The 12,617-nt window shown below is 49.3% G+C and overlaps 1 long non-coding RNA gene across 3 annotated transcripts in view; it reads left to right on the forward strand.

The window, feature by feature from the left end:
• Nucleotides 1-5,556: 5,556 nt before the first annotated feature.
• The window catches only part of LOC142472347 (uncharacterized), a 60,119-nt gene continuing 53,058 nt past the window's right edge, over nucleotides 5,557-12,617 (forward strand). For 2 of the 3 annotated variants that reach the window (XR_012789659.1, XR_012789660.1), the window contains exons 1-2: nucleotides 5,557-6,065; nucleotides 6,267-6,385. This is a non-coding gene — a long non-coding RNA (uncharacterized LOC142472347). Of the gene's footprint in view, nucleotides 6,066-6,266; nucleotides 6,386-6,548; nucleotides 9,385-12,617 lie in introns of those variants that run through there. The other variant, XR_012789658.1, reaches the window with a different exon arrangement.

Consider the following 12,617-nt stretch of genomic DNA (forward strand, 5'->3'; position numbering starts at 1 on the left):
GAGAAGAGAGGCTGTAACCACAGCACCTGGGAGATTATTGGGGAGGCTTCATCCAGCAGTGGGGAGACGTGGGTTTGGGATGAGATATACAAATACACACACTGATGTAGTCTGGTCCTCCCTTTAGCTCTCCTCACCTCCGCTGCAGGTGGGTAGCCGGTAAGGGTGTCGCCATTTTGTTTGTGTGCTCGCATGCGCAGAAAAGGTTCGCGCATGCAAAGGTTCCAGCAGCCCCATGGGCTGCACAACACATGACACAGTACAGCTGTAACGGTATTTGTGACCCGGCCTGACCCACCCAATCTCACATTGGCCCCTGTGGTCTAACCAGTCCCCATTACAGTGTGATAGTGTCTGGTGGTGCACCTGTTGGCTACAGGACTCCTGAGTCTCCCGCATGATGGTGTGTGGGGAGGACCCGTCCAGACAGGCAGCTGAGGTAGTGTGCTGAGTCCTACCTAGTTCCAGTGCAGCGCCTCCACCTCATCAGGGTCCCTTCGGTCACTTGGGGATGGTCCTGGCGAGGAACTCCTCCGTGGTGCTCCTCTCTGTACATTCACTCCACACATGTACACGAGGGTTTCGGTGATCAGCTTCATCTTTATTGATACGGTGGGCTAGCTGCCCTCCACAATGGGGTGTACTTAGCCCTCCATCTTCCAGCTGCTTCCCTCCGAAAGGTACGCCTTCCCTTAATAGGTGGGTTCCCTATCCCCGCAGGGATCTCGGCCCTGTGCCAGGTCCCTGGTCACAGTTCTCTCAGGCAGCTTGTTTCTGTCTGCTTTGTGCTGCCAGACTCACAGCTCTGCATTAGACTACTGCAACAATGTTGCAGACCTCCATCTGCCTCTTACTGAACACAGCAGCACAGCAACAGGAACTCCTAACAACTCAGCAACAACTCAGAACTAACTTTGGATCAGTGCTGTGCCTTATGTATACTCTGGAGGCTGACACACCTCTGACATCACTAACCATGGAGTCAGAGCATGTGACCACTCCCATCCATACACAGGGCACCTCACCAGGGTGTGAGGGCAAACCTCCATAATTACTGCTGGCATGCCCACAACTTACCAGGCCTTACTGTCAGCAGGAGAGATGACTGCAGCCATTTTACATGATCGCTACATTCTCCCCCTGGTGAATCCCACCGACCCCGGCTGGGACCTAAATTTGAACACCTTTCTGCAGGAAGCACTGTAAAATGAATGACATACATAATTAGTCACAACATTACAGTACATATCTTCATCATAAACATAACAGATACATCCTAACATAGATGTATAACAACCAGGGTTACTCCCTTATGGAGTATCCATTAGTGGTACTACCATACCCTCTTACGGTGGCTTGCGCACAGCATGGTCCACTGGGCTTAAAGCAGCAATGCTGTAACCCTCTGCGCGACACTTCTCATGTAACCCGCCAGGATCCCAATCTTCTTCCCCTGATCCTTCCTCCTTATCAGTGCCATATCCCCTATCCTCACCAGTGGAACCCATTTTAAACTCAATTTCTCCCTCCATGAGGGGTTCAGGGACATACAGGTACTCCAACCCGTGGGACGCCTTGTATTTGGCAATAATGGCCCTCTCGGCCCGGCTACATCGGATTAGCTCAGCATTCCCTGCCCGTCCGGGCAACACCCATGATAGGGGCTCATCAGGGTCTACTGGATCGGACAGAATGTCAGGATCCATGGGCTCTATTTCCCTGCGCTCAATTTTGAACCACCGTTCCTGTAGCTCTCTCTCCCTTTGCGCAGGTGTAAACTGTCCTACTGCCCACCATCGGGTCTCCTTACATTCCTCAGACCCCCACTCTAGTGAGTCCCCCTCTTCTGTATCCCAAGAAGCTATCCCCGCGATTCTTTCCGAGCGAGGCTTGGACCATAGGTATGATCCCGGTACCTTTTCCTCTGCCGAATCGGTTACATTAGGTACCCACCGGGCCATCGATGCCATACCCAGTTGCCCTCCACCCCTGGAACCCCCCTCTGAAGCGTAACTGTTCAGTCTCTCCCCAGTCCGTTCCTCACCGGTTCCCTGGGACCCTCCCGACATTCCCAAACTGGACGTGGACCCACAGGAAAAGGTGACTGGGACAGGGGCTTTATCTAGGGCATGGGTTTGGGCGTAGGGACAGGTAATGGGCATCCGCGGGGTTCCGACCCGCTCTCTGCCTTCGGATAGTCCCGTATCATTGTGCGGACGTGCCGCTGGTTGGGCCTCAACCGTCTCAGCTCTCCTCGCAGCCTGCCAGCTCTTTGTTGACACAGGTGATCGGGAAGCACTGCCCGATCGCTGAGGCGTTGTGGTTCTCTCTCTGGTCGTTCCGCTACCTCCGCCGGAAGTGACGTCATCACCGGAACCGGATACTCCGCCATCTTGCGATGGATCCCCAAGCGGGATCTCTTCCTCCACAACGACATCCGCCGCCGGAAGTGAGGGTTCTGCTCTTCGCTCTGCTCCGGCCTGGGCTAGGCCTTCCTCCGCCGTTGCCACCACCGGCGCCTGGGGAGGGTAAGGATGTATCTCACCGCTCCGTCGGCTCGGGATGGAATCTTCTCCTCCTTCTGCGCTGTAAGTCACCACGGCCGTGGGACTCCGCCTCTCGGGTTGGTTCTGCACCGGCGATCTCGGCGCCTCGAGACTCCGCTCCGCTGCGACACAGGTAAGTGCTGGTTCTTTTGCAGCACTGCTGTAGTGGTCCGCCGGTAGGCGCATCACCACCGTCGTTAGGGTCGCTTGTTCCTCTTTCGAGGAGCCGAACTCCGACTCGGGGAGTGGCACTGCCGCAGGGGACTGACGGTGAGTTTCCGGGTTCTCACCGCGGTTGTAGACCCCTCTCTCTTCAGGCTCCGTTCTGATCATTAGGAGCGATCCCCATTCTCCGGGATCAACTGGTTCGGTGCAGGCCGCACGCGGGGCTTCAGCCGTCAGCATGGCTGTGTCCGCCCCCACCTTTACTACCAGGGAGCCTCCTGGCAATAAATAGGGATATACCCCAATGTCCACCTCGCTCTTTGTTGTGCTGGTTACGGGAGACACTTTGCACAATGGTCTCTCCTGTTCACCAGCTCACAACTGTGGGACAGGCAGCTCACACCCAGCTCCTCCCTCAGACAACTCGGGTCTTGGCTGGCAGAGATAGAGACCCCTCCCCCTGGTGAATATTTGGGGAGGGTCCCACAACGGGATAGAATGTTCTTTAATTGAGGCCGCACCTCTTTCAGTCCTAGAGGGCGCGGCTTCAGGTTTCGCGCCATACCTCCCCGCAGGGTGGAATTTTTCTTTTGGCGCCAATCCCGGACAACTTTCTGCAAGTTTTGCATTTGCAGCATTTTCTGCAACTGGCCCACGCGGTCTCCCCGGGTAGCGGGAACCGCCATTTTGGCTCGCTCTGCAATCCATATTCACAGCAGCTGCAACTTCATATTCCTCTATCTCATCCACTAGCCTCCCTAAGGACAGGGGATCACCCCGTATCCAGGAGCACAGCATCCTAGCCACGACAGGATGGTCAGGTGACGCTCCTCTCAGAATTCGATCACAAAAGTACACCTCCACCTCAGTGGCCTTAATACAATCCCCCTTTCGCATCTCCTGTAAGACGGCTCCAATCCGCAGGAGGAACCCAGGTAGATCCTCTCCGTCTTCCTGATAAAGACTGAAGTACCGCTTCATCAATTGTCCCATGTCCTCTTTACACGCACACACACCATGTGCTCTCTCTCCATTAGCCTCCGTCCGCCATTTTGGACTATCCGCACCACGCGGATCCTCCATTCCTTGGGCTGTCACGCTCTCGTACCAATTATCGTACATGGGGCTCCGTTCTGCGGGGCAGCCACCACACCAGTACAATAAAGATTGCTCAGATGCACCACCACATATGTACCTGATCTACACTACCGACACACTTTATTGAAGTGTGGTCGGTACCGCAAGCCGGGAAATCTCCCGGCTTGCTAGTGGCCGCCCCTCGGCGTGCCGCGCGTCATAGACGCGCGGTCACGCGTCATCGGGAGCGTGCGCCCCCTGCACGCGTGTCCAGGGGCTCCCCGAGGGAGCCCTGGTGTCCCGCGATCGCGGGACAGCGGCAGGGGGTTCCGGGGGACCCGGCGGACCCGGCAGCGGTAGGGAGAGCGCCCCGATCGGAGGGCGCTCTTCCGCTGCTTCGGCGTGCGCCCGTCACACTCGGGCGCGCGCCAGGCTACTGCTGCGGCACAGAACGGGCAAATGCTCGAATAAACTGTGCCGCAGCAGTAGGCTGGACTCATGTTGCACTACCTCAGGCTAGGCTCACTCTCTTAGTGTCTGCTGTAACTCCGTCCTCCCAGTCTGTGCTCCCTACGGTAAGAGGTCTGGAATGGGCTAGAGTACTCTGGGGCTCCCATGCAGTACTGGGGCGTCTACCTCTCTTGGTCAGCCTAGCGCAGACCCTCTCCAGGACTCCTGACCACATTAACAGGCTATCCCTTCTGGCATCCTACCAACTAGCACTACCTCAAGGTGACTCGGTCAGCTATAGCCCGGCTCCAGACCCCTCACTCCTTTCAGGCCCCTAGGTCGTCCCTGCGAACTGACAATACCCTGTCAGCCCCTGACCACCCCTAGGTCCGTCCCTACGCAGCACAGAGTGGCAGCAGACGCTCTCCCTGTTTCCCAGTGTGCCTAGCTAGAGCCTGTCCTGTTGACAGATCTGATCTCAGCAGCTCGCCTCCATTTGTAACGGTATTTGTGACCCGGCCTGACCCACCCAATCTCACATTGGCCCCTGTGGTCTAACCAGTCCCCATTACAGTGTGATAGTGTCTGGTGGTGCACCTGTTGGCTACAGGACTCCTGATTCTCCCGCATGATGGTGTGTGGGGAGGACCCGTCCAGACAGGCAGCTGAGGTAGTGTGCTGAGTCCTACCTAGTTCCAGTGCAGCGCCTCCACCTCATCAGGGTCCCTTCGGTCACTTGGGGATGGTCCTGGCGAGGAACTCCTCCGTGGTGCTCCTCTCTGTACATTCACTCCACACATGTACACGAGGGTTTCGGTGATCAGCTTCATCTTTATTGATACGGTGGGCTAGCTGCCCTCCACAATGGGGTGTACTTAGCCCTCCATCTTCCAGCTGCTTCCCTCCGAAAGGTACGCCTTCCCTTAATAGGTGGGTTCCCTATCCCCGCAGGGATCTCGGCCCTGTGCCAGGTCCCTGGTCACAGTTCTCTCAGGCAGCTTGTCTCTGTCTGCTTTGTGCTGCCAGACTCACAGCTCTGCATTAGACTACTGCAACAATGTTGCAGACCTCCATCTGCCTCTTACTGAACACAGCAGCACAGCAACAGGAACTCCTAACAACTCAGCAACAACTCAGAACTAACTTTGGATCAGTGCTGTGCCTTATGTATACTCTGGAGGCTGACACAACTCTGACATCACTAACCATGGAGTCAGAGCATGTGACCACTCCCATCCATACACAGGGCACCTCACCAGGGTGTGAGGGCAAACCTCCATAATTACTGCTGGCATGCCCACAACTTACCAGGCCTTACTGTCAGCAGGAGAGATGACTGCAGCCATTTTACATGACCGCTACACAGCCAATAGGGCTGCTAGAATCTCCTGAGGGGAGATTGGAAGTTTGGGTGTGCTGGAAGTGTGAGCTGACAGGAGAGTGGCAGTTGGAGCTGGGACAAGGAAGGAGTAAGTTATATGTGCAGATGTCAGTGGCATCTGCACTAGGCCAGATACCCCCTATTATGCCCCAGCTAGGCCCTGACTCCCACATAGTTTGTGGCTGCGATAGGTGCTTGCCCCTCAGAGAGGGTCCCTGCCCTGCTTAGCAATATTAGTGTTAGGGACACAGGGAGACGCCGCGCGGTGACTGCGGCCTGTGGTCCAAGACACAGACCGCCCAACATTAATAAAGACATTGTTTACAGTGGTGCAATCCACGAGGGACCCATCCAACGTAGAGGCGGAGGCTTTTCAGTATCAGCATTGGATCCGTGGATCCCAGCATCGTGGCATCAGCGCGCCTGGGTGTGGCATCACCCGGCAGGTACCCAACGCATCAGTGCACCAACTCAATCACTATAGTGGGGCAGCGCTGTCAAACACCTTGGGGGGGGAAGGAGAGCAGAGCATTGGAGGGTACGGCCGTGCGTGGCCTGGTTGGTGGTATATACAGTATATATATCCTAGGTTATTTATGTTCAGTAAAACTGTTATCGTTCATAAGTGTGTGTTTTATTGTATGCAGGTCCTGTAACGGGGTTATTCTACATCATAGAATCCTGTACAGGTGGAGGCGACCGAACATCGACTCAGGTATACCCCAGGTTACCAGCAGCGGAGACTCAGATCGCCTGTGCACCACAGGTATTACCATGTACACACACACCGTAGCCACACATCTCTCAGGGGGTGGGGAAAGTGCGCTACACACATATATATATATATATTTATAATATTGATGATGATGATATATGCATTCTATAACTTCCCCCTAACTCCTATTTCTCTCTGTGTTCCCCAATGACAGGCTTGTGCAGCGATAGTAAAAGATAGCCAAAATTCCATGAAACCTTTAAAGTGAGCCTGTTATGGTCAATTTTAGGACAAATTGGACTTAACCATTTCGCTGAGAGGCCTGCAACGCATTGTAAAGCGTTTCATACACATGACTTCATAGTTTCCATTATTTCACTGCTCTGGAATTAAGAGATGGTTCAGGTTTTCAACGCTGAAGAAGTATTTCAGTAGTATTGTGACTGCTTTTGTAGTGAGCATACCCTGATTTAATCCCAGTGTCAGCTACTTGTAACCCTGGGCAATGCCATTTTATCTCCTTGTGCGTCAGGCACCAAGTTAGATTGTAAACAGAACAGGGACTCGTTGAGTTTACAGAAAAGTGCTACGGACACTGCCAGAGCCTTATACGAAGAATACAAAACTATGATTCTTTAATACACTAGTACAATCTTTACAGAGAAGCAATAGGAGCCGACATTGATATCTTTGGCCCAAAGGAAATAACTTGCTCTACACCATAGGATTGTCCTGTGTTATAATCACAGCCAATCACTTTCCAATATTTAAAGTGCCCGCTGTAAAAAGAAGGGGCCTGTGGACTGTTTTTTTATGATGAAATTGCTTTAAAAATAAGTATTAAGCAATGACAACAATAATAGTGATATACACAAATTAACATCGCCTACATAATACAGTAGTAACATAATATTAACAAACTAATAATAGCAAAAAAAGATACCTACACAAAAATATATCTAGTAAAATTCTATCATTCTCATGCTGCATTGATCTATTCTGTGGTACCCTTGGTAGTTAGGTTCACTTTGTTACCATTTTTGTTCTGTTGTTACTGGCTATTCTTTCGGGATCTATGCACTTTTTAAGTCCTTCCCTCCTGCCAGGTTCCCTTGTTTCATATGTGATCATCTATATACCCGTTGCATGGTGTCCAGGTCTCATCAAATTTTGTCCTTGTATCTTTGATTGTATAGGACAGTTTTTTCCATTCTCATTACTTCCCAAACCCTGATAATCCATTGGTATTTTGTGGGAGCTGATTTCTGCTTCCAATTGGCTGCAATTGCACCTTTTGCAGGGTTATACAGGTGTATTTTAGAGATTTCCAAAGTTTATAACCCACAATCCCTTCTCTATTAAATAGTAGAATACTCGGGTCTTTTCTTAATGTGTACAGAGCTTTCCAAACCTCACAAGTCTATTCTTCATATGTACAGAGCTTTCCAAACCTCACAGGTCTCTTCTACATGTGTATGGAGCTTTCCAAACCTCACAGGTCTCTTCTACATGTGTACGGAGCTTTCCAAACCTCACAAGTCTCTTCTTTATATGTACAGAGCTTTCCAAACCTCACAGGTCTCTTCTACACGTGTATGGAGCTTTCCAAACCTCACAAGTCTCTTCTTCATATGTGTACAGAGCTTTCCAATCTTCACAAGTCTCTGTTTCACATGTACAGAGCTTTCCAAACCTTGCAGTCTCTTCTGTGTGTGGAAGCCATAAATAACCATAATTTATTTCTCAATGAATATATAAATTTACATTCTAACCACACTTCATTTTCATGACACCTAAGAAACGCATATATCTGTAATGCATATAATTCCTCCCTAAATCCCCAAATCAACATTTAGAGATTAACAAAATTAAAATTATGCTCTTTTGGGGGCTGTTCAATAAACTGCAATAATGCTGATTGTGGCACTGTCACAGTTTAATGAATAACTTACTTTGTATTAATTTTGCTCCACAATTGCCCTGCTTACATTACATTGCACTTCTTCAGGGACTCTGAATGGGGAGTCGTGACGGTGATGGGGTTCCCAGGCCATTAATAAAGGTATTTGGCCCGGCTTGGGGCCCCTGAGCCATATTGGGAAAATGTAGATTGTCAGCTCTGCAGCCCAGTAATGGCAAAAACACAGTGCATTCAATAAAGATGTATGTGTGTCTCCCACCAGGTATAAGGTGGCGAGAATCATATTGTGTCTAACTCTGAAATGTATTACTGTAGCAGTGTTTCCCTGTAACCGCGCAAAGATCTTCACCACTGTGAAGCGCTATATACATTAATGGCGCTATATAAATAAAGACATAGAATACACCCAGTAGCCCGCAGCACAGCAAATGGATTTTTGCTAGCTCCTGCTAGGAAGGGCCTAGCACGCTGAGATTTGCTGTGAGTGATGGTCAGGTAAAATCATTAAAAAGGTTATAGCGCAATTTTTATAAAGGTATATAAAAAATTGATGAATAAAAGTCCCCAAGGTTTAGATTTTTATTAAAGTAATGGTCAGAGGACGTAATTCAGTATGGATAAAAATCCATTTGCATAGGAAACAGAGGGAGCTACTCCGCCCTCCAAGCTTCAAAGTACCAGTTTCAAGGGCAGTCCAGGATATGGAGGTGTTAACGATTTGTTAGCAAGGATGTGGAAGTGTTAAACCTTTTGTTAGCAAGGAAGAGAATTTCAAAGAGACCCTGGCATATGGTTGCTCTGCCCAGACTTTCAGGCACTGAGCCGGAAGTGGGTCTTGCATGACAAGTGGGGAAATTATGGCGTTTGTCGCACATGCTCAGTTGTTATGCTGAAGCTACCAGTCCCAGGCTACCCAGGACTGGCAGCTCTGGGATAGGTGGGAATATTTGGTTCCCACACAGAGGTTGGCTGCAGAGTTTAAAGATAGGATTGTTAACCCTATAAGAACCTGTGCATCCCATCAGGAAGGAGATTCGCCTAAGATTAATCATGCAGTGAAAGATCCATCCTGTAACCAGACTTAACATCGTAACTAGTAAGTGTATTTTTCGTTGTAATTGTAAATCAAGCTGTGTATGTTCATTCTGTAAATAAATTACAATTTATTTTATCGCTTGCTTTGCTCAATCAAAGCATCCAGGTATTTTGGTGTTAAAAGCATTGGTCTCCTGTGACAGGAGTGTTCATTGGTTGGTCAATCAAGTTTCTTCTTTACCCTAAACCCACTGTGAATCTTATCAAAGAGACAATAAAGATAAGAGGAGGTGGAGAGAGGGAGTTATTTCCTGTGCATTCTCTCCAGAACACACAGTGATATCAGACATAAAAGAGAGCAGAGAGAGGAAATCAAACCCCTCCCAAGTCTCAGCTCATCCTGTTTACAGACTAACTTTGGCAGATTTTTACACAAAGGGCAAAAGTTTGACCACTTCAACTAAACATGTCACTGCCATTAGTATACTTTGGTCCTAGAAGGGACTGACCCCTTAAACATTAATTTATAAAATGTTTTACAAGGAAGTAATATTTTCAGAGTAACCTCCCATTTTCAAGTATGTCCTGGGCACACAGTTATGATAACAATACAGGCATACCCCGCATTAACGTACGCAATGGGACCGGCGCATGTATGTAAAGCGAAAATGTACTTAAAGTGAAGCACTACCCTTTTCCCACTTATCAATGCATGTACTGTACTGCAATCGTCATATACGTGCATAACGGATGTAAATAACGCATGTGTAACAGGCTCCATAGTCTCCCCGCTTGCGCACAGCTTCGGTACAGGTAGGGAGCCGGTATTGCTGTTCAAGACGTGCTGACAGGCGCATGCGTGAGCTGCCGTTTGCCTATTGGGTGATATGTCCTTACTCGCGAGTGTACTTAAAGTGAGTGTCCTTAAACCGGGGTATGCCTGTACATGGTTACATGACTTACCCATGCCTCGAGCTGGACCCCTCTCCCATTCCCAATAAACACAACATACAACTTCTTGGGAGAAATTAACAGCCACAGCTTTATTTATTACAACAGATAAATATCTCATATTTATCCCCAACTAGGGACCCGGGCAGATTGCTCCACACACACCCACCGGAGCTCGAGGGAAACCCTCAGCCTGTGCTCATATAGCCATTCAGTACCTCAGTCTGAATGCACAGAGCCCCCATCGGAATGTCACGACATCAACCGAGCCTAGTCTGGAATGGTACCGCCTTCCACAAATTCCATCCGAGAGGTCACCACCATTTCAGCTGCCCAGCCTGGAATGGTACAACCTTCCCCAACTAAAATACTTCCAAGGTCTGAGACCTCCCTCCGGTAGCCAATACTGACTGAGTCCCCCTCCAAGAATAACATTACTCCCACCACCAGTAAGGTGATTTAAAAGGCCTTAAACGGGCCTTACGAGACACCACTATCCTCACTGCCTTCTCTGGTTGAATAATGATGCAAACGTACAATTACGTCTCTCCAGTCGTTTGTGGTCATCAGATTTAGGGCCAAAGGCCGGTGTGCACGGTCCATTTCTAGGTCTATTTCCTGTAGGCCCGGGTCAATTACAGAGAAGAGAACCTTCAGGTAAGCGCGGAGGTTTCTGGATAGATGGCCTCAGGTATATTTCTGATTCTGAGGTTTTGCTTCCTATCCCTATTTTCTTGGTCTTCCAGACCATCCTAAAGAGAGATTATCTCGTTGCCTAGCCTAATAATCTCGTCATCTGCCGCCGACTGAAGCTGGAGGCCCTCCTCCATCTTCGATTCAAGATCTGAAGTTCTTTGGGTTTGGACATTGATTTCTGTTTTACGTACGTTTACAGCGTCTTTAATGTCTTTTTGGAAAGATTGGTGCATTTTGGAGAAGAGGCTTTCCAGATACTGTTTGGTTATCTCCTCCCCATCCATATTTGCTTGATCCTGTATTTGGTCTTTGTCTTTGGGCGCCTGCATTGTGGCGCCATCTTGACTGTCGCTACTAGGAGCCGCCGATCGCTGACTTCCCCAGAAAAAACAGGCGACATCTGCGCGGTCTGCTTTTTCATCACTGCAGGTACGGACCGTCCCTTCATACTGTAGACGGTATCGTCGGATTTACCTTGTTGAGCAGGGAATTGGATATTGTTCTGTTATATGCATGAGGTTTCTCTGAGCTCCCTTGCTAAGCATCCATCCCCGGTGATGTCACCGGATGTCTCCGAGCCCTTACTGCCTTCTCTAGCACGTCTTGCCACGCTAAAATCAGGATATTGTTGCTGATATTTGATAAATGAGCCTCATCCTCCCAAAACAGGCCTTTCAGCCCCCTTCTAGGTCCTCATACCTTACTGCAATTCCCCCTAAATTCAGCATGAATGCCGCTATCACCTTATTTATCTTCCTCCTAGATCTACTGCTGCGTCGTTTCTGGCCCCACGCCAGTGCTACTGTACCTAGAAGACACCTCTGACCAGACTATCATCACATGGCTAAAACTTGTCACTATCTGCCCTATGTCCCACCGCATGCTTCTCATTAAATCTAAGGAGGGCCCTACCCCTTTCCATATGCTATAACTCGGGTAGGTGTTGGTCCCAAATAAAAAATTGTCCTCCTCGGTGCTGTCCATCCTCAATCGGTGCTCAGTGTGCTGTAAAAAAACAAGAGAAAAGAAAAGAGTGTATAGTAGTGGACCATGCACTTAATCAATATTATCCTTGGGTAAATACCCCACCAATTGTAAAAGGAAAGTTGGTCCCAATACATCCCCCTACTGCCCACCCAAAATATCTTTGTCAAGTCTGCCCTTATCCCCAAATGCCTACACCCTGACCTGTGCTCTGCTCACTTTCCTACAAAGTGAACATAAGAATCCCCGCACAGCCAGACTTCCAGATGGGCTTTTCCTGGATAAAAACAAATAAAATCAAACACTGAATTATTTGAACAGTTTGTACATGGTCTAACATAACCCTTAAAACGCCTCGATGACCACCTGCCCAACTTTTTAATAACTGCCTCCCCTAGGCCTAATCTAGCGGCTTCACATGCTGCCCCAATTCTGAAAGAATGGGACTTAATTATTAAGTCCCCAAACCCCACACTCTGCACATCTCTTCAGAACCCTTCTAAACTGGAAACAGGACATCGCTGTTCCATCCTCATGTATCAGAAAAGGGCACGCCCTTGGGCCTACATTGCCCATACTCCCTCACCCGCCTTACAGGACAGATCATACTGCCCCCTAACCTAATGTAGGTGAACCCATTATCCTTTTCCTGCCTGGTCCATTTTAGATCTTATGATTCTTAACATCGCAGACCCT

Source organism: Ascaphus truei, chromosome 21, assembly GCF_040206685.1.
Source record: "Ascaphus truei isolate aAscTru1 chromosome 21, aAscTru1.hap1, whole genome shotgun sequence".
Taxonomy (NCBI): Eukaryota; Metazoa; Chordata; class Amphibia; order Anura; family Ascaphidae; genus Ascaphus; species Ascaphus truei.